Source organism: Dendropsophus ebraccatus, chromosome 3 (assembly GCF_027789765.1).
Source record: "Dendropsophus ebraccatus isolate aDenEbr1 chromosome 3, aDenEbr1.pat, whole genome shotgun sequence".
Taxonomy (NCBI): Eukaryota; Metazoa; Chordata; class Amphibia; order Anura; family Hylidae; genus Dendropsophus; species Dendropsophus ebraccatus.
Window position 1 is genome coordinate 174,603,033 of NC_091456.1, and position 26,364 is coordinate 174,629,396.

Below are 26,364 nucleotides of genomic sequence, written 5' to 3' on the forward strand. Positions count from 1 at the left end.
TTAAGGTTTCTGGTGTTTCTTTATACTTAAAGGGGTATACAACTTTATTAAAGGGGTACTCCAGAGGAAAGAAAAAATTTTCAAATCAACTGGTGTCAGAAAGTTATACAGAATTGTAGTTTAAAGGGAATGTACCATCAGGCCTGAGCTGAAGCACTGGAGGCGGGCTAACCCACCCCCGGTGGGAGAAAACTTCCGCCCCTCTATGATACAGCTCCATTAGAATCAATGGAGCCGTATCATAGAGGGGCGGGGTTTCCTCCCACTGGGGGTGGGTCAGCCGCCTCCAGTGCTTCAGCCCAGACCTGATGGTACTTTTTTTTAAATTCTATTTAAAAATATCAACTCTTTCAGTACTTATCAGCTGCTGTACGTCCTGCAGGAAGTGGTGTATTCTTTCCAGTCTGACACAGAGCTCTCTGCTGCCACCTCTGTCCATGTCAGGAACTGTCCAGAGCAGGAGAGGTTTTCTATGGGGATGTGCTGCTGCTCTGGACAGTTCCTGACATGGACAGCGGTGGCAGCAGAGAGCAGTGTGTCAGACTGAAAAGAATACACCACTTCCTGCAGGACATACAGCAGCTGATCAGTATCAGAAGACTGGATACTTTTAAATCGAAGTAAATTACAAATCTGTATACCTTTCTGACACCAGCGGAGATGAAAGAGAAAAAAACCCTTTTAATAGTAAAAGGGCAATGTAACAAAATAAAAATCTCTATCTAGATGGCTCAACTAAAGGTCTACAGGTCTGCCTAGGCGGTGATCATTGAAAGTGCGCTGCTCCCCACTAAAAAGCATAGCTATGACATCACTGGTCATCTATATGACATCACACTACATAAAGGAGCCCCCAAAAATGCAGTTTTTGACTATTCATTTAGTTGGGAATGTCAAACCTCATATGTAGATTTTTTTTTTTTTTACTTTATAAGTGCGCAGTCATAGAAAAAGAGAGGATTCTGGGATACGTGAACACTTTGTGTAATGCACCCAGAGACGGTCGTCTGTCTTCCGATTCACCACAGTCTTGGTGTAATCCACAGGAAAGACCCATTTAGAAGTAAACTGATTATGACAAAAAAAAATGTAAGCACTATCTGTCTTTTCCTGGGATGTGGCTACATGCCAACTAATGTAGGTCTGGATACTGGTGTGGAATCCAGTATAAAGTGTATCATTTTGTACCAGCCGGGAGAATGTCACTTTACAGTATGTTAGAAAGATGCTGTGAAGTGTATAAATTTGCAGCATTGCAGTAGATCAAGATTTTAAATATATTGGGGGAGATTTATCAAACATGGTGTAAAGTGAAACTGGCCCAGTTGCCCCTAGCAACCAATCAGATTCCACCTTTCATTTTCCAAAGAGTCTGTGAGGAATGAAAGGTGGAATCTGATTGGTTGCTAGGGGAAACTGAGCCAGTTTCACTTTACACCATGTTTGAAAAACCTCCCCCATTGGGGGTAATTTACCAAGTGGTAGGGGTCTAGCCATGAGAGCCACCAGCAGCACAGTGAATTAGCATAACTCAGGCAAAAAAGAAAAAAGCGTACTCACCTCCACTGATCTAACACCATCATGTCTTCCGGTCCCTGCAGCGGTCCTCTTCCTCCTTCTGATGACCTATTTTACCCACTTAACCAGTTACTGGGCACTGTGGGATCTTGTCTAGCACAGAAAACATCATTGAAATGAGAAAGAAGAGGACAGTGTCAGGGACCGGAAGACATGACAGGGGGAGATCAGTAAGAGGTGAGTATGCTGTATCCGTTTGATGTTACAACTACTTACTCGTAATTGTACTCTTGTTTTTTGTTTTTTTTTTTTTGATGGCCGATCAGGCCCATCTCTTTGTTTTCCCTTTATTACTCTTGTTCTACTTTATTACATTGAAAATTCAATAAAAAGACAATTTAAAAAAAAAAAAAAAAAAGGTGAGTATGCAGGACTTTTTTATGATTTTATATATATAGATATATATATATATATATATATATATATATATATAGATAGATAGATAGATAGATAGATAGATAGATGGATAGATATATGACGAAAATGAAAAAGAAAGCTCTAGGCAGGAACAAATGGGGGAGCTTAGTAACTTTGTAAGCCATCTGCACTGTTGTGGTGCGAAAAAAAAAAAGTTGCAAAGTCCGTCACCCATCATATGTGCACAATAATGTGGAACTTTTTTTTTCCACTGTGTGGATAAACCGATAAATTTCAGACATTTGGATCGCAATGGGGCCTTATGTGGTTAAAATCTGCTCATTCTCAATTCAAGATGTCCCAAATTGACAAGTAAATCCGCAGCCCCTACCTGTTAAATAACAATAAATAATCTTCATATGCTGTGGAGATATGTTGAAGGTTTCGAGTGGTTGGGATCACTAGAAAGATCAGGAATAGAACCATTCTCTCCCTGCTCTCGGCCTATGTAAGTGAGACTTTCTCTGTCACATGACACGTAGCCAGGACCTGAATTGTTCTTGTGATTTGTGGGGGTCAGAACACTCTGACCTTGTCTCATTACAACTCCTGACATGTCAAAAGTTTTTACTAGTAACAGTGATGGTGCAGATTTTAATGAACAACTTAACTTTACAAAGAAACATGTTTTTGTCAACAGTGTGTTATATAGGTTAGAAAACTATTTCTCAAGCTTTCCAGTACTTCTCCAGCTGCTGTATGTCCTGCAGGAAGTGGTGTATTCTTTCTAGTCTGACACAGTGCTCTCTGCTGCCACCTCTGTCCATGTCAGGAACTGTCCAGAGCAGCAGCAAATCCCCATAGAAAACCTCTCCTGCTCTGGACAAGTTCCTGACATGGACAGAGGTGGCAGCAGAGAGCACTGTGTCAGACTGGAGAGAATACACCACTTCCTGCAGGACACACAGCAGCTGATAAGTACTAAAAGGCTGGAGATTTTTAAATAGAAATAATTTACAAATGTGTGTAACTTTCTGACACCAGTTGTTTTCCTCCGGAGAACCCCTTTAACCCCTTAACGACATCAGGCGTAAATTTACGCCCTCGCAGCCTGGTACTTAACGCACCAGGGCGTAAATTTACGCCCGATGTTTTCCCGACCGCTGCGTGTAAACACGCGGCGATCGGGTAATGATGGCTGCTGTTACTAACAGCAGACCACCATAGCTTGTCGGCACGGGGGGTGATTAACCCCCCCCCCCCCCCCCCCCCGTGCTGACGATCGCCACTATTGGCTGATCAATTCAGATCAGCCAATAGCGTCGATCTGCAGCTTTCCGGGTCATCGGTGACCCAATGACCCGGAAAAAAATGGTGGCCCAATGCCACGGTCCCGATCGCCGTGATCAGCCGGCCGGGACCGACCGGCCAATCACGGCGATATAAGTGCCCCCAAGGTGTAAAATACCTGCTCCGGACCCCTCAGCTAGGTAGCTGAGGGGTCCAGAGCAGGTATTTGAGCCATACTCACCGGATCCGGGGTCCCGATCTTCATCTTCCGGGTCTGCGGCGTCCTCTTCTCCCGTTGTCCTCTTCGGCTATTTCCGGCGCTCCCATTCGGCTTTTTTCGGGTCTAACTTCGTCTTTTTCCAGCTTTTCCGGAATACTGCCCCCTAGCGGCTGATAAGTGTATATTATACACTTATCAGTAGCTACAGGGATGTTCAGCATGTAGAAAATGTTTGGTTTTTTTTTTTCCGCACCCTACCGCCGCTGAGTGCTGATCAGCATTGCACGTAAGTGCGCTGCTAACCAGCGACTCATCCTTTTTGGCGTAGGGTGTTTTTTTCTATATCCTACTGCCATGGTCTGCTGATAAGTGCCGCACATAAGTGTGGCATTTATCAGCAACACCACTTCTGGCATAGGTTTTTTTTTTTTATACTGAATGTTTAAAAAAAAACACGTAAAAAACACTACATTACACTACACTACATTGAATAAAGTTTTACACTACACCACTACATACCCCATATAAAGATGGCCCCCAGGGTGTTTTCGGTATCGGACGCATACGCTATTATTGTCTCCGACACCAAAACAGCCAGTGAGGATGAATGGGGGGGGTCCTTCTTTCCTCCATTCATCCTCATCCTCATCAGCTAGTGACGTGTCTGGGGGTAGCGTAGCGTACGCTGCCTCCCAGACACGTCTTTTCCGCCAGTACCGTCCCAATAAGAGATGAAATTCTACAAACTCTGTGAGAGTACCTCTGGGTACACTTACAGATTTAGGGTACGTGCACACTGCGCAATGGCGAAGGATAACCCTTTGTGCATTCCGCAGCTGGCACCCACCGGCAGACTGATGCAGGCGCGCGTCTCCACCCGTGTCATAGACTCCATGTTATGCATGGGCGGATTCCATTGTCCGTCCAAAGAATGAACACATTGGACGAAGAGAGGAATCCACCCGTGCATAGAATGGAGTCTATGACACGGACGGAGACGCGCGCCCGCATCAGTCCGCCGGTGGGCGCCAGCTGCGGAATGCACAAAGGGTTATCCTTTCCCATTCCGCAGTGTGCACGTACCCTTAGAGTGTATGAAGGAAGGGACACCCGAATCCAGCCCCCAGATGCCCCCCCATCCTCCGAGTTAGTGGGGAGATAGTTTGGGACCTGATCTTCCCACTGCTGGATAAAGGTCACCACCCGTACGGGGATAACTTTTATACCAGCACCCCCTCTTCCGGTCCCTCGCTGCCTGAGCTACTGTAGCTTGCGGCACGATCCGAAAATATCAGAAACCGTAATAGAGCCCTAATATTTAGCAGCCATGGAGCAGACCCAGCGCTTCTGGATATGAAGGACCCCGCATCGCACCAGGGCAGCATTTTCCAGGTGACGCCCCCCACACTGGAGAACAGGAGATCCCAGAAGAAGTGCAGAGTGTGGTGTAACAGGGGGATCAGGTAGGACACCATTTTCCAGTGTGCCACCTGTCCCGATCCCCCCGGCCTCTGCATACAGGATCGCTTCAAGGCGCACCACACATCATCGGAGTTCTACATTATCTAAATTCCGTCCCTTATTCCTATTTCAGGGGTCACGTTGATCCAGGGATTATTCTGATCGCCATTATGGAGTCGGGAAGGAATTTTTCTCCTGTGATGAGGCTACTGTCGTCTGCCTTACGAGGGTTTTTTGCCTTCCTCTGGATCAGCACAGGTTGAATTTGATGGACACCTGTCATTTCCAACCTTATAAACTAATAATTGGCCTAATACCCCCAAATAAATTAGAATTGTCCCTTTTCCCCAGCTAAATAGGTATGGCCGCCATTCCCATAAGAGGATGCCATGATGCAATTACAAAGCCTCTGTGCGGCCAGGACAGTAGAAACCCCCCACAAGTGACCCCATTCTGGAAACTACACCCCATAAGGAATCTAACAAGTGGGGCAGCGGGGATATGGCCCCCTGGTGACGGCTACATTTGGGACGTGAAAATGAAAAATATGGTATTTTTTATTTTTACGGCACATGTTCTACATATGTGCCTGTTACCAGTGGGGTCCATATGCTCACTGCACCCCTTGTTAGATTCCTTATGGGGTGTAATTTCCAGAATGGGGTCACTTGTGGGGGGTTTCTACTGTCCTGGCAGCACAGGAGCTTTGTAATTGCGACATGGCCTCCATCCTTCATTTCAGCCTCTAAATGGTGCTCTGTCCCTTTGGTGGCTTGCCCTGTGCCCATATGGCACATTATGCCCACATGTGGGGTATTTTCGTACTCAGGGGAAATTACCCTACACGTTTTGTGTTCATTTTCTTTTTTAACCCCTTGTGGAAATGGAAAAAAATCAAGGCTAGACCAACATTTAGTGTAATTTTTTTAAAATTTTTACTCTAAATCATTGATCTTGTCTTGATTTTTTCATTTTCACAAGGGGCTAAAAGATTAAAAACACAATGTGTAGAGCAATTTCCCCTGAGTACAGAAATACCCCACATGTGGACATAAAGCGCCATGGGGGTGCAGGGTAAGCCTCCAAAGGGAAGAAGCGCCATTTGGTTTTTTGAGGCTGGATTTGGCTGGAATGGATTTCGAGGGGCCATGTTGCATTTAAAAGGCCCCTGTGTTGCAAAGACAGTTGAAACCCCCCACAAGTGACCCCCATTATGGAAACTACATCCCTCAAGGAATGTAACAAGGGGTGTAGTGAGCATATGGACCCCACTGGTGACGGGCACAAATGTGGAACAATGTGGCGTGAAAATGAAATATTACATTTTTTACACTATAATGTTGGTCTAGCCTTGAATTTATCATTTTCACAAGGGGTTAAAAGAGAAAAAAAAAAACACAAAATGTGTAGAGCAATTTCCCCCGAGTCCGTAAATACCCCACATGTGGACATAAAGCGCCATGTGGGCGCAGGGCAAGCCTCCGAAGGGAAGGAGCGCCATTTGGATTTTGGAGGTTGCATTTGGCTAGAATGGATGATGAACACCATGTCGCATTTACAGAGCCCTTGTGCTGCCAAGACAGTGAAAACCAAGTGATCCCATTCTGGAAACTACACCCCTCAAGGAATCTAACAAGGGGTGCAGTGAGGATATGGACCCCTTGATGACAGGCACATTTGTGCCGTGAAAGTGAAAAAATGAAAATTTTCACTTTCACGTCACATTGTTTCACATTTGTGGGGTCCATATCCTCACTGTGCCCCTTGTTAGATTCCTTGAGGGGTGTAGTTTCCAGAATGGGGTCACTTGTGGGGGGTTTCCAGTGTTTTGGCAGCACGAGGGCTCTGTAAATGCGACGTGGCCCTTGAAATCCATTCCAGTGAAATCCAGCTTCCAAAAGCCAACTGGCGCTCCTTCCCTTTGGACGCTCGTCCTGCGCCCGCTTGGCACTTTATGTCCACATGTGGGGTATTTCCGTACTCGGGAGAAACTGCGCTACATGTTTTGTGTTTTTTTTTTCCTTTAATCCCTTTGTGAAAATGAAAAATTGAAGGCTAGAACAACGTTTTAGTGTAAAAAATACTTTTGTCTTTTTTCACGCCATATTGTTCGGAAAATCTGTGAAGCACCTGTGGGGTCCAGATGCTCACCGCACCCCTTGTTACATTCCTTGAGGGGTGTAGTTTTCTAAATGCTGTCCCTTTAGGGGTGTTTTTAGGTTTTGGCACCCCAGAGCCTCTGCCAACCTGAAGTGGTACAGTCAGAAATGACCAAATATAACGGAGGCGTTGAAATTCACTAGGCGCTCCCTTATATCTGAGGCTTGTGGTTGCGTCAAATAGCGCAATAGGGCCACATATGGGGTATTTCTATAAACTGCAGACACGGGGCAATCAATATTGGGGTGCATTTCTCTGGTAATAGGTTTATAATTATGAAAAATATTGGATTACAATAAAATCTCTGCACAGAAAATTTAAATTTTCTAATTTCTTACACACTTAGCTTTTATTTCTGTGACTCCCCTAAAGGGTTAAAACACTTTCTGGATATGCTTTTGCAGAGTTTAGGGGGTGCAGTTTCTAAAATGGGGTGCTTTGTGGGGCTTTCTAACATACAGTCCCCTCAAATACACTTTAAACCTGAACAGGTCTCTAAAAATATCTTGATTTTGAAATTTTACTGAAAAATTGGAAATTTGCTGCTAATGTTTTACGCCTTCTATTGTCTAAAAAAAATTAAATATAGTTTAATAAATGCCGCCAACATAAAGTAGACATGTTGCTAATGCTATTTAATACATAACTTATGTGGTATAACCATTTTCTGTATAAGCAGAAAAGTTTTAAAGTTGGAAAAATGCATTTTTTCACAATTTTTCACGTTATTTTGGTGTTTTTCATAAAGATTCGTTATAAGTATCGACTCCAATTTACCAGAAATGTAAAGTACAATATGTCACGAGAAAACAATCTCAGATTCGTCCGGATAGGTAAAAGCATCCCGAAGTTATTAATGAATAAAGTGACACAGGTCATATTCATAAAATTTGTCTCTGTCATTAAGGCCATTTCAGGCTCTGTCCTTAAGGGGTTAAATAGATGCCGTCATAAAAAAAAAAAAAAAAAAAAAATAAACTTTTGGTATCTCATAGAGACATGTCAAACATTTTGACCACCTGGGGTCTCATTTTGTGTTTCTACGCGGATTCTCCCATTGAACATTGAAATCAGTGATCTGTGTCACAATTGGCCTGTAAATCCACAGGGGATTATAAAGGCAGATTTTTCCACCTCTCCATCATTTGAAAAAAAAAAAAAAAGTGTAAAGCCATAGTGCATCTGCCATGTATCCAATCCTATAGGTGTCAATGGGGCCTTATTTGCATTTTTCAATAGAGAGAGAAAGCCAATGGAATGCCAGGGGCACAAAATGCAAAAAAAAAAAAAAACATTATTATGCTTTTATGCCTATGTGGATGCTAGACACGCTTGTATGCAACCAACCAGAGACCATTTTTAAAATAGCATAATATAGATGAATTACCAGTCCTGGATAACTATGGGTCTGATGCTTAGTATGATGCTTAGTATTGCTCCCTATACAATAGTATTGCAGCTCAGTTACATTGAAGAAAGTGGAGATGAGCTGCAGTAGCACACACAACCTGAGGACAGGGGTGGCGCTGTTTTTGGAAGAGCTGTGGTCACACTGTGTATATGATGTCATTATAGAGCTGTGGTCACACTGTGTGTATGATGTCATTATAGAGCTGTGGTCACACTGTGTGTATGATGTCATTATAGAGCTGTGGTCACACTGTGTGTATGATGTCATTATAGAGCTGTGGTCACACTGTGTGTATGATGTCATTATAGAGCTGTGGTCACACTGTGTGTATGATGTCATTATAGAACTGTGGTCACACTGTGTGTATGATGTCATTATAGAGCTGTGGTCACACTGTGTGTATGATGTCATTATAGAGCTGTGGTCACACTGTGTATATGATGTCATTATAGAGCTGTGGTCACACTGTGTATATGATGTCATTATAGAGCTGTGGTCACACTGTGTGTATGATGTCATTATAGAGCTGTGGTCACACTGTGTGTATGATGTCATTATAGAGCTGTGGTCACACTGTGTATGTGATGTCATTATAGAGCTGTGGTCACACTGTGTGTATGATGTCATTATAGAGCTGTGGTCACACTGTGTATATATGATGTCATTATAGAGCTGTGGTCACACTGTGTATGATGTCATTATAGAGCTGTGGTCACACTGTGTATATGATGTCATTATAGAGCTGTGATCACACTGTGTGTATGATGTTGTCATAGAGCTGTGGTCACACTGTGTGTATGATGTCATTATAGAGCTGTGGTCACACTGTGTATGATGTCATTATAGAGCTGTGGTCACACTGTGTATGATGTCATTATAGAGCTGTGATCACACTGTGTGTATGATGTTGTCATAGAGCTGTGGTCACACTGTGTGTATGATGTCATTATAGAGCTGTGGTCACACTGTGTATGATGTCATTATAGAGCTGTGGTCACACTGTGTATGATGTCATTATAGAGCTGTGGTCACACTGTGTGTATGATGTCATTATAGAGCTGTGGTCACACTGTGTATATGATGTCATTATAGAGCTGTGGTCACACTGTGTGTATGATGTCATTATAGAGCTGTGGTCACACTGTGTATATGATGTCATTATAGAGCTGTGATCACACTGTGTGTATGATGTCATTATAGAGCTGTGGTCACACTGTGTGTATGATGTCATTATAGAACTGTGGTCACACTGTGTGTATGATGTCATTATAGAGCTGTGGTCACACTGTGTGTATGATGTCATTATAGAGCTGTGGTCACACTGTGTATATGATGTCATTATAGAGCTGTGGTCACACTGTGTGTATGATGTCATTATAGAGCTGTGGTCACACTGTGTATATGATGTCATTATAGAGCTGTGATCACACTGTGTGTATGATGTCATTATAGAGCTGTGGTCACACTGTGTGTATGATGTCATTATAGAGCTGTGGTCACACTGTGTGTATGATGTCATTATAGAGCTGTGGTCACACTGTGTGTATGATGTCATTATAGAGCTGTGGTCACACTGTGTGTATGATGTCATTATAGAGCTGTGGTCACACTGTGTGTATGATGTCATTATAGAGCTGTGGTCACACTGTGTGTATGATGTCATTATAGAACTGTGGTCACACTGTGTATATGATGTCATTATAGAGCTGTGGTCACACTGTATGATGTTGTCATAGAGCTGTGGTCACACTGTGTGTATGATGTCATTATAGAGCTGTGGTCACACTGTGTGTATGATGTCATTATAGAGCTGTGGTCACACTGTGTATATGATGTCATTATAGAGCTGTGATCACACTGTGTGTATGATGTCATTATAGAGCTGTGGTCACATTGTGTATATGTGATGTCATTATAGAGCTGTGGTCACACTGTGTATGATGTCATTATAGAGCTGTGGTCACACTGTATGATGTTGTCATAGAGCTGTGGTCACACTGTGTGTATGATGTCATTATAGAGCTGTGGTCACACTGTGTGTATGATGTCATTATAGAGCTGTGGTCACACTGTGTGTATGATGTCATAGAGCTGTGGTCACACTGTGTGTATGATGTCATTATAGAGCTGTGGTCACACTGTGTGTATGATGTCATTATAGAGCTGTGGTCACACTGTGTGTATGATGTCATTATAGAGCTGTGGTCACACTGTGTGTATGATGTCATTATAGAGCTGTGGTCACACTGTGTGTATGATGTCATTATAGAGCTGTGGTCACACTGTGTGTATGATGTCATTATAGAGCTGTGGTCACACTGTGTGTATTTGTTGTATTTTGATTGTGAACTCTCCTGACTTTCAAAGAGTTAAAAACTACAGTAATGGTAAACACACACAGTGTGAACATGGCCTGATAAGTAAAATCATTATTTTTATGCAGCTAAACCTCATTATAATGACAGTATATAGATAGATATTGTAATACCAGTGTGTGTATATGTATATATATATATATATATATATATAGACAGTATATAGAAACATAATATAGTATAGTATATAATACCAGTATGTAGACACATAACAACAGTATATAGATACATATTGTAATATTACAGTGTGTGTATATATATATATATGACAGTATATAGATACATAATATAGTATAGTATATAATACCAGTATGTAGACACATATAACAAGAGTATATAGTTTATAAATATAACAACAATATATAAGTTTATAAATATGATAACAGTATATAGATACATATTATACTAACAGTATATAGACACATTCTAATAACAGTTTATAGATACGTATCATAGTAACAGAGAGGAGATATATATATATATATATATATATATATATATATATATGTGTGTATGAACACATTCTAATAACAGTATATAGATACATATTGTAGTAACAGTATATAGATAAATATGATAACAGTATATAGATACATATTATTATAACAGTATATAGATACATCTGCCCCATAGAAACCCTATAAGCTGCCAGTCCTAGTCTGGATATGGTCAGAAACTTGGCACATGATGCTATGGTATATACTGTACTAGTATACAGTATATAGCTGTAGCAGAGCTTTCATTAAACTCCAGATCCTAAGAAGTCTAAAAGCAATTTAGTATAAGAATGAGCTGTGCCACCTGATATACTCAGCTCTGCTACATCTGTCATTGGATGCATAGGAGCTACAAGCAGCACAATACAAAGACACACAGACAATACACACAACCCTAAGTTACAAAGTGCTGCAAGTTACAGGCCCAGTGCCCAGCCCCAGGCTCCAGCATCCTGCACTATGTCTCTGCTGTGCACAACCCTATGTCTCTGCTGTGCACAACCCTGCTGCCACTGATCCTAAGTATGAGAGAGATGATAGAATGTAAATAAATCTCTACCTCCGCCCTGGATGCTGCTCAGCTGCTCTGGATCTGTGGAGGTGTCAGCTCATTGCCAGGCTCCCAGCACTGCTGCATCCATCTCCTCTGTGCAGTCAATAAGGGGGGTGGCTGCAGGGGAGGGATCAGGTGCAGGGATCGCTGGGTTCACAGCAGATCACTGGGATCCACTCTCCCCAGATACAGCTCTCTCCTGCTCTCAGCCCAGTGACACACTACTGCTGCCTGCCTGCCTGCCTGCCTGCAGCTCTCCCACTCTGCTGGGTCCTACACTCCACCCCTCACAGTGACTGCTGCTGCAGCTGCTGAATCATAGAGATCCCCCCAGCATCTGCAGCAGTGACAGGATGGGGGAAGAAATCAGCATGGTAACTGTTGCTGCAATCCTTAGATGTAGCAGAGCTGAGCTTGTCAGGAAGGAGTTTGTCTATCTCTGAAGCCTTCCTGCATGTTCTCATATCAGGGATGTAAAGTGGCTCCTATGCACTGGGCGGTGTAATGTACTATAGCAGGGGTAGGGAACCTTGGCTCTCCAGCTGTTGCACAACTACAACTCCCATCATGCATGGACAGCCAAAGCTAAAGCTTTGGCTGTCCAGGCATGATGGGAGTTGTAGTTTTGCAACAGCTGGAGAGCCAAGGTTCCTAACTAGAGATGAGCGAACCGGGTTCGGGTTCGAGTCCATCCGAACCCGAACGTTCGGTATTTGATAAGCTGCTGAACTTGGATAAAGCTCTAAGGTTGTCTGGAAAACATGGATACAGCCAATGACTATATCCATGTTTTCCACATAGCCTTAGGGCTTTATCCAACTTCAGCAGCCACCGCTAATCTAATGCCGAACAGTCGGATTCGGATGGACTCGAGCATGCTCCAGGTTGGCTCATCTCTATTCCTAACCCCTGTACTATAGCGTCTCTCCATGCCTGATCTGACGTCAGTGGCCCCGCCTCTGTTCGCACAACCATCAAGATTTATCAACAGAACCCAATAATAAAGTCAGTTAAGACTTAAAAATAGCGCCACACCTGTCCTCAGGTTGTGTGTGGTATTACAACTCACTCACTAGAAATGGGCTGCAATAACGCAGACAACCGGAGAACATGAGTGGTGCTGTTCCTGGAAGAAAGCAGCTATGTTTTTCTAATCTCTTTAAAATGGTATTCCACTTATACACGGGATGGGACCCCAGTGTTCTTTCACACTGACTGGTTGTACATGTGAGACGCCGATCCTTTACTTTGCATTGGACTACAGTTCAACCAGCTCTATTATCAGCTACAAGAAACTCAGCTCTGCTACATCTGTAGATGAAACTGGCAGACACTATTATTAGGGCACCAGAGATGTGACTGGATTTCTATGATTGTATTGGGAGCTGACATTGATATGTATGGTCTGGTATGCTGGCGATACAGAGTCATAGGGGGAGATTTATCAAACTGGTGTTAAGTAGAATTGTCTTAGTTGCCCCTAGCAACCAATCAGATTCCACCTTTCATTCCTCACAGACTCTTTAAAAAATGGAAGGTGGAATCTGATTGGTTGCTAGGGGCAACTGAGCCAATTCTACTTTACACCAGCTTGATAAGTGTCCCACATAGTGTATTGTATATTCAGTGTCTGTGTAGGGAACTGCAGGGCTGCTCATGCCCTGGTCCTTGTACAGTGATGAAGCTTATCCTCAATGCCCAGTTAAACTCTATTAAAATATAGAGTGCAATAGGATAACCTCTATCACTGTGCAAGGACCAGGGCATGAAGAACCCTGCAGTTCCCCACACAGACACTGGTGACAAGAGAAGCCCATACTTACCTGCTGCGCGGCTCTCCAGCTCCTTTTCTCTCTTCTCGCTCTGCTCGAAAACCAAACACATAGGGGGAGATTTATTAAACATGGTTTAAAGTGAAACTGGCTCAGTCGCCCCTAGCAACCAATCAGATTCCACTTTTCATTCCTCACAGGCTCTATGGAAAATGAAAGGTGGAATCTGATTGGTTGCTAGGGGCAACTGAGCCAGTTTCACTTTCCACCATGTTTGATAAATCTACTAGAGATGAGCGAATTTGCCGAGGTTCGGGTTCGTATAAACCTGAACTATCGGCGTCTTATTCTCGCTATCTGCAGCCACCATAAACAGGGTGGATACAGCGTAAGGACCGCCTGGAAAACTGGGATACAGACATTGGCATAGGCTGTATCCCAGTTTTCCAAGCAGTCCTTACGCTGTATCCACCCTGTTTACGGAGGCTGCAGATAGCGAGAATAAGACGCCGATAGTTCAGGTTCATACGAACCTGAACTTCGGCAAATTCGCTCATCTCTAAAATCTACCCCATAGAGTTTGACTGAAAATGGCCGCAGAAATTGGTTGCAGCCCTAGGAAGTCCAAAGGCTGTATCCAACTTCTCCAGCCACTTGGAGTCAAATCTGCTTTCAACCCATTCATGTCCCCTGATCTGGCATCAGCTGGCAGCACTGCTGGACATGGACACTAGAGGGCGCTCCTCCCCCTTCACACAGACACCTCTCATTGCTGCTAACATTCCATCTATGGCGATGGCTAGGGAGAGAGCGGCCTCTTGTGGCCAAAGGTATAATGCTGCTTTCAGCTAGAAGTGTGATTGGCAGGGCGGGTAGCCAATAGCTCCTAGTCCTGTCAAACACAGCTCCTGATTAGGAGCGCATACATGCCAGGTGCAGCACCTGACCACACTTGCCCAGGTGCTAGCATCAAATCTAGAATTCCATTCAGAAGCTGCCCAGAATTCTGGGTGCGCCCATAGGGTTCTATTGGGCATCCGTGCCAGAATTCGAAACACTTAACAAGGAAGCATAGAGTGGTGACATATATATATATATATATATATATATATATATAATATTAAGTGAGGTCAATCCCTTTATGCACTAGGACAACCAAAACCATTACTATTGTAACATAGAGGCTACATGTAAATATTGGCTGCATTACCAGGTCTGGGCACTAGGCGGCTCCCGTCCTCTATGCTGAAGAGCCTGGTCGTGACGCCATAGATGGAATGTTAGCAGCAAGTGAGAGGTGTCTCTGAGAAGGAGGATGAGCGCCCTCTAGTGTCCATGTCCAGCATTGCTGCCAGTTAATGCCAGATCACGGAACTTGAATGGGCTGTAAGCAGTGATGAGGGAACTTGCTGAACCCAAACACTTGGAATTTGACTCACAGTGGCTGGAGAAGTTGGATGCTGACAGTAAAACATATATATGGACTCCTTAGTAGGGCTACATCCAATTTCTCCATTTGTCCCTTACACTATAATATCACATGATTATTATGTACTGTGACATCACTGTGTGTATTCTCCCTGTACTGTGACATCACTGTGTGTATTATCCCTGTACTGTGACATCACTGTTTGTATTTTCCCTGTACTGTGACATCACTGTTTGTATTTTCCCTGTACTGTGACATCACTGTTTGTATTTTCCCTGTACTGTGACATCACTGTGCGTATTATCCCTGTACTGTGACATCACTGTGTATTATCCCTGTACTGTGACATCACTGTTTGTATTTTCCCTGTACTGTGACATCACTGTTTGTATTTTCCCTGTACTGTGACATCACTGTGTATTATCCCTGTACTGTGACATCACTGTGTGTATTATCCCTGTACTGTGACATCACTGTGTGTATTATCCCTGTACTGTGACATCACTGTGTGTATTATCTCTGTACTGTGACATCACTGTGTGTATTATCCCTGTACTGTGACATCACTGAGTATTATCCCTGTACTGTGACATCATTGTGTGTATTATCCCTGTACTGTGACATCACTGTGTGTATTATCCCTGTACTGTGACATCACTGTGTGTATTATCCCTGTACTGTGACATCACTGTGTATTATCTCTGTACTGTGACATCACTGTGTGTATTATCCCTGTACTGTGACATCACTGTGTGTATTATTCCTGCACTGTGACATCACTGTGTGTATTATCCCTGTACTGTGACATCACTGTGTGTATTATCCCTGTACTGTGACATCACTGTGTATATTATCCCTGTACTGTGACATCACTGTGTGTATTATCCCTGCGCTGTGACATCACTGTGTGTATTATCCCTATACTGTGACATCACTGTGTATTATCCCTGTACTGTGACATCACTGTGTGTATTATCCCTGTACTGTGACATCACTGTGTGCATTATCCCTGTACTGTGACATCCCTGTGTGTGTATTATCCCTGTACTGTGACATCACTGTGTGTATTATCCCTGTACTGTGACATCACTGTGTGTATTATCCCTGTACTGTGACATCACTGTGTATTATCCTTGTACTGTGACATCACTGTGTATATTATCCCTGTACTGTGACATCATTGTGTGTATTATTCCTGTACTGTGACATCACTGTGTGTATTATCCCTGTACTGTGACATCACTGTGTGTATTATCCCTGTACTGTGACATCCCTGTGTGTGTATTATCCCTGTACTGTGACATCACTGTGTGTATTATCCCTGTACTGTGACATCACTGTGTGTATTATCCCTGTACTGTGACATCACTGTGTATTATCTCTGTACTGTGACATCACTGTGTGTATTATCCCTGTACTGTGACATCACTGTGTGTATTATCCCTGTACTGTGACATCACTGTGTGTATTATCCCTGTACTGTGACATCACTGTGTGTATTATCTCTGTACTGTGACATCACTGTGTGTATTATCCCTGTACTGTGACATCACTGTGTGTATTATCCCTGTACTGTGACATCACTGTGTATTATCCCTGTACTGTGACATCACTGTGTGTATTATCCCTGTACTGTGACATCACTGAGTATTATCCCTGTACTGTGACATCATTGTGTGTATTATCCCTGTACTGTGACATCACTGTGTGTATTATCCCTGTACTGTGACATCACTGTGTGTATTATCCCTGTACTGTGACATCACTGTGTATTATCTCTGTACTGTGACATCACTGTGTGTATTATCCCTGTACTGTGACATCACTGTGTGTATTATTCCTGCACTGTGACATCACTGTGTGTATTATCCCTGTACTGTGACATCACTGTGTGTATTATCCCTGTACTGTGACATCACTGTGTATATTATCCCTGTACTGTGACATCACTGTGTGTATTATCCCTGCGCTGTGACATCACTGTGTGTATTATCCCTATACTGTGACATCACTGTGTATTATCCCTGTACTGTGACATCACTGTGTATTATCCCTGTACTGTGACATCACTGTGTGCATTATCCCTGTACTGTGACATCCCTGTGTGTGTATTATCCCTGTACTGTGACATCACTGTGTGTATTATCCCTGTACTGTGACATCACTGTGTGTATTATCCCTGTACTGTGACATCACTGTGTATTATCCTTGTACTGTGACATCACTGTGTATATTATCCCTGTACTGTGACATCATTGTGTGTATTATTCCTGTACTGTGACATCACTGTGTGTATTATCCCTGTACTGTGACATCACTGTGTGTATTATCCCTGTACTGTGACATCCCTGTGTGTGTATTATCCCTGTACTGTGACATCACTGTGTGTATTATCCCTGTACTGTGACATCACTGTGTGTATTATCCCTGTACTGTGACATCACTGTGTATTATCTCTGTACTGTGACATCACTGTGTGTATTATCCCTGTACTGTGACATCACTGTATTATCCCTGTACTGTGACATCACTGTATTATCCCTGTACTGTGACATCACTGTGTATTATCTCTGTACTGTGGCATCACTGTGTATTATCCTTGTACTGTGACATCACTGTGTTTGATCCCTCCAAGGGATGCCAGTGCATAGCTAGGGGTGGGGTAGGTGGGGCATTTGCCCCCCGTATAGGAATGATGAGGGAATTTTGAGATTGTGGCTTCCCTCCCTGTGAGACGCAGTGTGTACTGAGCCCTCTCTCTGCAGTGTATACTGCTCCATAATGTCCTCCATGCTGCCAGTGAAGCTCCAGCAACCACACCAGCTCTGCAATTCCTTGGAATTAATAAGATCGGTCATTAGTAAGTTGTCAGCGCTCACGACTTCAAGGAAAGAATCTTGTCCAAACCTTATTAAAATACATTTGGCTCAATTTGTGAAGCTTCACCAATTTACAGCACTTGGAGCGAACATAAAAGAGGATTAAATATCAGAAATAAGAACAACTTAACCAAACGTGTCGACATTAGATGAATACGTTCCGGCCCAGGGCTGTCAGGATCTGTGGTTTAATTTAAGTTATGTGCTCATTTTTATTGGAGCAGTATATATATATATATATATATATATATATATATATATATATATATATATATAAAACTAATGTCTGGATTCACAGTTTATGGTCTTATTCACTGATGGGGAGAGTCCATGGAAGAGGGAGAAGAAGAGGCCGGGTCTATAGCATAGGGAGAGTCCATCGAAGAGAGAGAAGAAGAGGCCAAGTCTATAGCATAGGGAGAGTCCATAGAAGAGGAAGAGGATGGGTCTATAGCATCGGGAGAGTCCATAGAGGGAGAGGATGGGTCTATAGCATAGGGAGAGTCCATAGAGGGAGAGGATGGGTCTATAGCATAGGGAGAGTCCATAGAGGGAGAGGATGGGTCTATAGCATAGGGAGAGTCCATACAGGAGGGAGAGGATGGGTCTTTAGCATAGGGAGTATCCATAGAGGTGGGCAGAAGATGATTTCATATAAGGAGAGCCCATAGAAGAGAAAGGGTCCGTAGAACAATGTAGAAGACAATGGGCCCATACCAGAGGGACAGATGATATTTAAGTATATTAGTATACCAAGCACAGTATCACCAATACTACCAGTATACAAGAGACAAATAATACCGCCACACCATGACCACTGCCTTTACCACCACTGTACTGAATATAATCCTATACTATACTCAGACCAATATCCCCTATATGGTGACCAAAAAAGCTTCAGGCTCTACAGACTGTACAAGTTATGACATATCCACTGGAGTTGGAGTTGTTAATTTTTCTTTTCCATCTGGTCCAAGCTGTGACACTTCTCTGCAGAATCTGCCATAGAAACATTTTATGTTCCTTGCACCAGCACATATAGTATTAGGCCACTTTGGGTCTTTATTTAGTAATTCAGCCCCTCAGTGCCATTTAGTATTTAGGTCTCTTTTTGCCCCATATAGTACTTAGGCCCCTCTGCCTTTGTATAGTAGATAAGTCCCCTCTGTGTATCAATAGAGTAGTTAGGCCCCTGTCTGTATGTATAGTAGGTAGGTCCTTCTGTATATCCATATAGTAGTTAGGTCAGCATCTCTGATCATCCATATAGTAGTTAGACCCCCTGTGTTCATCCATATAGTAGTTAGGCCTCCTGTGTGCATCCATATAGTAGTTAGACCCCCTGTGTGCATCCATATAGTAGTTAGGCCTCTCTGTGCAGGTAGGTCCCCATTAGGTAGTATCCCCCATGTAGGCTTTTCAAGGATCAACTTGTGTTAGAAAGTTCGTAAATTGCTTTTCTAAAATTCTCAAGTCTTCCAGTACTTACCAGCAGGCCCGGACTGGTAATCTGGCGAGTCGGGCAAATGCCCGCTGGGCTGGCCAGATTACCAGTCCGTGGGCCGCCCGGGCTGCATAATAATAAAAAATATTATTAAAAAAAAAAAAAATCACCGCCGCAGCCCTTCTCTCTTGTCCCGGCCCGACCAGGTCACCGCAGCCCGCACGGCCCGCTCCGGTCACTGCAGCCCGCTCCTAATGTGCTCATCCAATCAATTTGGAGTAGGAGCGTGAGGCCGTTACGGCCGGCCGTGGAGCGCACGTTGTACGTGCACCACAGCCGGCTGCAGCGGCCCCATGCTCCTTCACGTTGATTAGATTAGAGAAACACATCAGGAGTGGGCTGCAGTGACTGGAGCAGGCTGTGCGGGCTCCGGTGACAGGAGCGGGCATTAGCGGGCTGCAGTGACCGGTGCGGGCTCCTGTGAAAGGTGACCGGTGCGGGCTCCAGTGACAAGTAATCGGAGCGGGCTGTGCGGGCTCCGGTGACAGGAGCGGGCAGCAGTGACCAGACCGGGCCGTGCAGCTCCGGTGATAAGAGGTGACAGGAGCGGGAAGGGCTGCGGTGACCGGGGGCCATCTATAAGGGATAGGGGGAGAAGAGAGAGGGAGCCATCTATAAGGGACAGGGGGAAAAGAGAGAGGGGGCCATCCATAAGGGAGGGGGGAGAAGAGAGAGGGGGCCATCTATATAGGAGGGTGGGGGGAGAAGAGAGAGGGGGCCATCTATATAGGAGGGGGGGGGGAGAAGAGAGAGGGGGCCATCTATAAGGAAAGGGGGAGAAGAGAGAGGGGGGACATCTATAAGGAAAGGGGGAGAAGAGAGAGGGGGTCATCTGTAAGGGAGGGGGGAGAAGAGAGAGGGGGCCATCTGTAAGGGAGGGGGAGAAGAGAGGGGGCCATCTATAAGGAAAGGGGGAGAAGAGAGAGGGGGTCATCTATAAGGGAAGGGGGAGAAGAGATAGGGGGCCAGCTATAAGGGACAGGGGGAGAAGAGAGAGGGGGCCAGCTATAAGGGACAGGGGGAGAAGAGAGAGGGGGCCATCTATAAGGAAGGGGGGAGAAGAGAGAGGGGACCATTTATAAGGGACAGGGGGAGAAGAGAGAGGGGACCATTTATAAGGGACAGGGGGAGAAGAGAGAGGGGACCATTTATAAGGGACAGGGGGAGAAGAGAGAGGGGCCATCTATAAGTGACAGGGGGAGAAGAGAGAGGGGGCCATCTATAAGGAAGGGGGGAGAAGAGAGAGGGGGCCATCTATAAGGGAGGGGGGAGAAGAGAGAGGGGGCCATCTATAAGGGAGGGGGGGAGAAGAGAGAGGGGATCATCTGTAAGGGGAGGGGAGGGAGAAGGGGCCATCTATAAGGGGAGGGGAGGGAGAAGGGGCCATCTATAAGGGGTGGGGAAAGGGGGGCAATCTATAAGGGGGGAGAGGGGGCCATCTATAAGGGAGGGGGGAGAGAGAGGGTGCCATCTATAGGGAAGGGGGGAGAGAGGGGGCCATCTATAAGGGGGGGGAAAAGGGGCCATCTATAAGTGGGGGGGACAACATAGGGGGGAGGGGGCCATCTATAAGGGGGGGGGACAACATAGGGGGAGAGGGGGCCATTTATTAGGGGGCTACATAGAGGGATGCATATACTATACGGGGTCACATAGAGTCAGCCTACATACTAAATGAGGGTGTAAAGGGGCCAATACAGATGTGCAGTTAGTATAGAGATGAGGATGGTGCCAGTGTGAGGAGCCTAATATGTCTGTCTGGCAGATTCTGTGGATTCGTGGCTCGGAGGGCCCAGGGCAGATGGAGAAGAAAATGAAAAGGGAAGAACTCCGATCAGAGAAGACTCCCCTGTGAGTCACCTGATGTAACTGCACTGTAATGTATGTGGTGTACAGAACCTGTGTGGAGCTGGGTCTACCTCTATATGACTGTATGAGGTGATAGTAATCTGTGTACAGTGGATGTTATTTAGTAGCAGCGGTGAGGTTAGTCAGTATGTGGTGGTATTAGTCAGTATGCGGTAGTATTAGTCAGTATGTGGTGACATTAGTATGCGGTGGTATTAGTCATTGTGGTGACATTAGTCAGTATGCTGTGGTATTAGTCAGTATGTGGTGACATTAGTATGCGGTGGTATTAGTCATTGTGGTGGTATTAGTCAGTATGCGGTGGTATTACTCAGTATGTGGAGGTATGTGCTGGTGGTGTTAAACTCAGCACGGTGATCGGGGCCAGAAGCAGTCTGTCTCTGTACACTGTGTAGTGGTGAGGACCTGTAACTGCAGCACAGCTACATAGTACAGAGACAGAAGCTTCTGACCCCATTTACTGTGTTATTACGTGTAATTCCAGTCATGGCCGTGATGATACATGTAGCCGTGCTGCGCTCACAACATTGTCTCATAACTTATCACCGCGCGGCGAGTGGGCCTGTGTGTTCGGAAATGCCAGGGCTGATTTTTAGTCCCAGTCCGGCCCTGCTTACCAGATGCTGTATTTCCTGCAGAAGGTGGTGAATTCTTTTCAGTCTGACACAGTGCTCTCTGCTGCCACCTCTGTCCATGTCAGGAACTGTCCTTAGCAGTAGCAAATCCCCATAGAAAACCTCTCCTGCTTAGTTCCTTTCCCCCTCAGCATTGCTGGCACAGGATCACAGATGCCTAATGGCAAATACAGCCCTGCCTAGTGGCCAAACCTGGTTACTACAGCTCAACTTCATTCACTTGAGTGAAAGATGAGTTGCAGTAACCAGACCTGACCACTATGTGGTGACCAAAGTTAACTGCTTCCTGCCCTGTTCACCACATAGATTCTGTCATAGCAAACTGCTGATAGCATATGATAGCCTCTTGTGTAAATCATCTTTGCTTGTAAAAGCCCTTTAACAAAGGTTAAACAGTAGGTGACTATATAACAGAATACTGTAAATCAATGCAGTAATACAAAGTAATAGCAATGTTAAAGCAAATGTAACAGCAAGATGTAGTGAGGGCCCTCTCTCTACATCTACATCTACAGTGTAAGCTCTTATGGGCAGGGCCCTCTCTCCTGTAGAGTGTAAGCTCTTATGGGCAGGGTTGTCTCTCCTGTAGGGTGTAAGCTCTTATGTGCAGGGTCCTCTCTCCTGTAGAGTGTAAGCTCTTATGGGCAGGGTCCTCTCTCCTGTAGAGTGTAAGCTCTTATGGGCAGGGTCCTCTCTCCTGTAGAGTGTAAGCTCTTATGGGCAGGGTGCTCTCTCCTGTAGAGTGTAAGCTCTTATGGGCAGGGTCCTCTCTCCTGTAGAGTGTAAGCTCTTATGGGCAGGGTCCTCTCTCCTGTAGAGTGTAAGCTCTTATGGGCAGGGTCGTCTCTTCTGTAGAGTGTAAGCTCTTATGGGCAGGGTCCTCTCTCCTGTAGAATGTAATTTTCTTCTGTAGAATATATTCGCATTATACAAAGAAATGCAATATAATCTTTCTTGTAGTCTTTCAGCAATCTTCTGGTACAATCCTCAATGGATAATGTCTCACGTGATTGTATACTGCCCTCTACCATTTCACAGCCAAACTGCACTTGAACTGACCAGACATACAGTACAGCTGTAAAAAATAATGCCAGCAGTTAATAAATCCACAATGAGTAATTTCCTATATCACTGTATTCAGAGACTATACAATCATATTGTGCCATATGCAATACATTTTAAGGCCATGTTCACACAACTTATATTTTTGTAAAAGTACGGCCGTTGTTGCTGATTGCCGATGCCGATTATTAATACAAAAATATATGTTACGTTGCCGTCTATGGAATCCCGTCCGGAGTGTATACACATAGTATACACTCCAGCCGGGATCCCTAGCGGCGCAGTCGTAAATGACATGTCAGTTTTTTGCGGCCAATATTCATTGAATGTCAGTGCACACTATGGAGCGAGCTGATTCGGCCGCATGCTTTATTGTGTGCAGTGGGGAGTTCTGATGTCGGCGTGCACGGATGCATCGGCATCAGAACTCAGCAGTGCAAAAGATTATCCGGCCGGTACTGCAGTACGGGTCCAGATGATCTTTTCTGAGACCGCCGTTCCGTGACCAAGCCGGGTCACGGAACAGCCAGTCTCATACCAAATGTGAACATAGCCTTAGGCTACAAACCCACTTGGCGGGTCTGCAGCGAGTCCCCTTGCTGGGTATTTGCAGCAAGACTCGCTGCAGATCCGGCCCCTATTCTTTCAATGGCAGACAAACACGCAGCAGGGATGTACATCCCTGCTGCGAGTTTGTCTGCAGCCCACCCCATTAACCCCCCGGCCGCCGGAGCTGATACTTCACCTGATACCGGCTCCAGCGGTTCCCGATGTCTTCAGCAAGCCGGAGCGGGGACCAGGTGAAGTATATGCTCCAGCCAGCCGCCCGCAGCCCCTTTAACACCTCCTGCAGCCCCGGCCGCCCAATGGCCCCCCCACAGCACCGATCGCACGCCCCCCCAATCGCCCCCCGCAGCACTGATCGCAGGGGGGCGATCGGTGCTGCCGGGGGGCGATTGGGGGGGCGTGCAAGAGATCGGTGCTGCGGGGGGGCATGCGATCGGGGCTGCCGGGGGGCGATCGAAGGCCGGGGCTGCGGGCGGCTGGCTGGAGCATATACTTCACCTGGTCCCCGCTCCGGCTTGCTGAACACATCGGGAACCGCTGGAGCCGGGATCAGGTGAAGTATCGGCTCCGGCGGGGTTAATGGGGTGGGCTGCAGACAAACTCGCAGCAGGGATGTACATCCCTGCTGCGTGTTTGTCTGCCATTAAAAGTATAGGACCGGGATCTGCAGCGAGTCTCGCTGCAAATACGCAGCAAGGGGACTCGCTGCAGACCCGCCAAGTGGGTTTGTAGCCTAATAGTAAAAGTACTGTAGTGTTCCCAGTCTGTGGCTCCCTAGTTGCTGAACTACAACTCCCATTCTGCACCAGCTAAAAGGGCTACTCCGGTAATTTTTTTTTCTACAAATTAACTGGTGCCAGAAAGTTATACAGATTTGTAATTTAAAAATCTCCAGTCTTCTAGTATGTATCAGCTGCTGTATGTCCTGCAGGAAGTGGTGTATTCTTTCCAGTCTGACAAAGTGCTCTCTGCTGCCACCTCTGTCCATGTCAGGAACTGTCCAGAGCAGCAGCAAATTTCCACAGAAAACCTCGCCTGCTCTGGACAGTTCCTGACATGGACAGAGGTGGCAGCAGAGAGCACTGTGTCACACTTAAAAGAATACTCCACTCCCTGCAGGACATACAGCAGCTAATAAGTACTGGGAAACTTACAAATCTGGGTAAATTACAAATCTATATATCTTCCTTACACCACTTGATTAGAAAGAAAGAAAACTTTCGCCAAAGTATCCCTTTAAGACAAGATTGGAGAAGCATCTAGAATTTTTTTCTTATATTTTAAAAATCGCAGCTTTCTTAAATTTTTGTGCAACATGAAAAGTAACTTGGTCTCTCTGGTGATTTTCATAGACATTACTTACACAACCCAGCAGTTTGCAGCACTGGGACTATTGGGTGTGACACAGGCAGGATTACATCACACCGCGGGCAGCGCTGGTTTCTGCTTCTTCAGCATGTAGTTTGCTGATGGGGATGTACATCACGTAAACGGCATATTATCTACTACAGGGCAGAGGGTTTGATGTCTCTTATCAGTCACCACAGGGCTCTTCTAGGAGATAAAGTAATGAGAGTCACTCAGCTATACAATGTAAACTGTGCCCAGTGTCTCCAGTATAACTTTCTTACACAAGGGCACCACACCACGGCTTCCCACATTTTGGTTGAGGTTCCTTTTTTTCCTTCTTATATTTAGAGAACTGGTTCATGCTGAAAACTGTATGTGTATGTATGTGTGTGTGTGTGTGTGTGTGTGTATGTATGTATATATATATATATATATATATATATATATATATATATAATTACAGTCACCAATTATTGTTATGTATGATCGTTTTACGTCGTTATATGCTCCCTAATCGTTCTTCAGGACAGCCCACACAGCATGTTTTATCGGCCAACGATACAGATATGCGAACAATTGGCGAACTACCAACCATAATTTTTCAACATGTTGAAAGACAAAGATGACTTTTTGTTCGTTGTTTGATTGCTGGGTGTTATTACACAGACAGATAATTGATCATTTCCAATGGTTATAGCGAATTTTTAAACGATAATAGCTCCATGTAATAGGGGCTTAATGTTAGCAATCTGTTACTGAATAAAACACACCATATAGAGACCAATAATACCAGTTTGCAAGGGGCAGTACTGCCACACATGACCACATATTACCACCCCCTCCTAGGTTGAATAATACCAGCATACCGGCATGCTGTCCGACCAAAGAATTGACGTATTGGTGCACTTGGGGTGCTAGGCCGTGCGGTGAAGCACAGGAGGCGTGGTTTCCTCCCACTGGGGGTGGGTCGGCCCGTCTCCAGTGCTTCTGCCCGGGCCTGATGGTACATTCCCTTTAAAGATTTCGGCACCGGCATCAAAATCCTGATGGCACGTCCCATTTGTCAAATCGACACCCTGTTCCTTCATGTTGGGCCACTCTATGCACTGGAGGCGAACCCAGCGCCCCCTTAATACATTGTGTTGTACCCTGTACAGTCGAGCTATCATTACGTTAAGGTAATATGTCTCAGAGGCGGCTAGGAGCTATATGGTTTTTAAAGAGGTTAGACGAATCTAAACTTCTGATAGCTCCTTGTAGCGCCAGGGACACTGAGGTGGAGGGTGTGTATCTTACCTTTCTCCTCTGTGCTCGTCCCACGCTGTTAGTTCGGGTACAGTCCACTCCGGAGCACCCTTAGGAGCACTACTGCGTCATCCGGCCCGCCCCTTCTAA

At 44.9% G+C, this 26,364-nt stretch overlaps 1 protein-coding gene across 1 annotated transcript in view; it reads right to left on the reverse strand.

The window, feature by feature from the left end:
* Positions 1–12,116, reverse strand: part of RAB27B (RAB27B, member RAS oncogene family) — a 156,669-nt gene extending 144,553 nt beyond the window's left edge. Inside the window, exon 1 of the mRNA XM_069963169.1 lies at positions 11,909–12,116. The gene's annotated coding sequence lies outside the window, so the exon portion shown is untranslated. The remainder of the gene's footprint in view (positions 1–11,908) is intronic.
* Between the last annotated feature and the right edge of the window lie 14,248 nt (positions 12,117–26,364).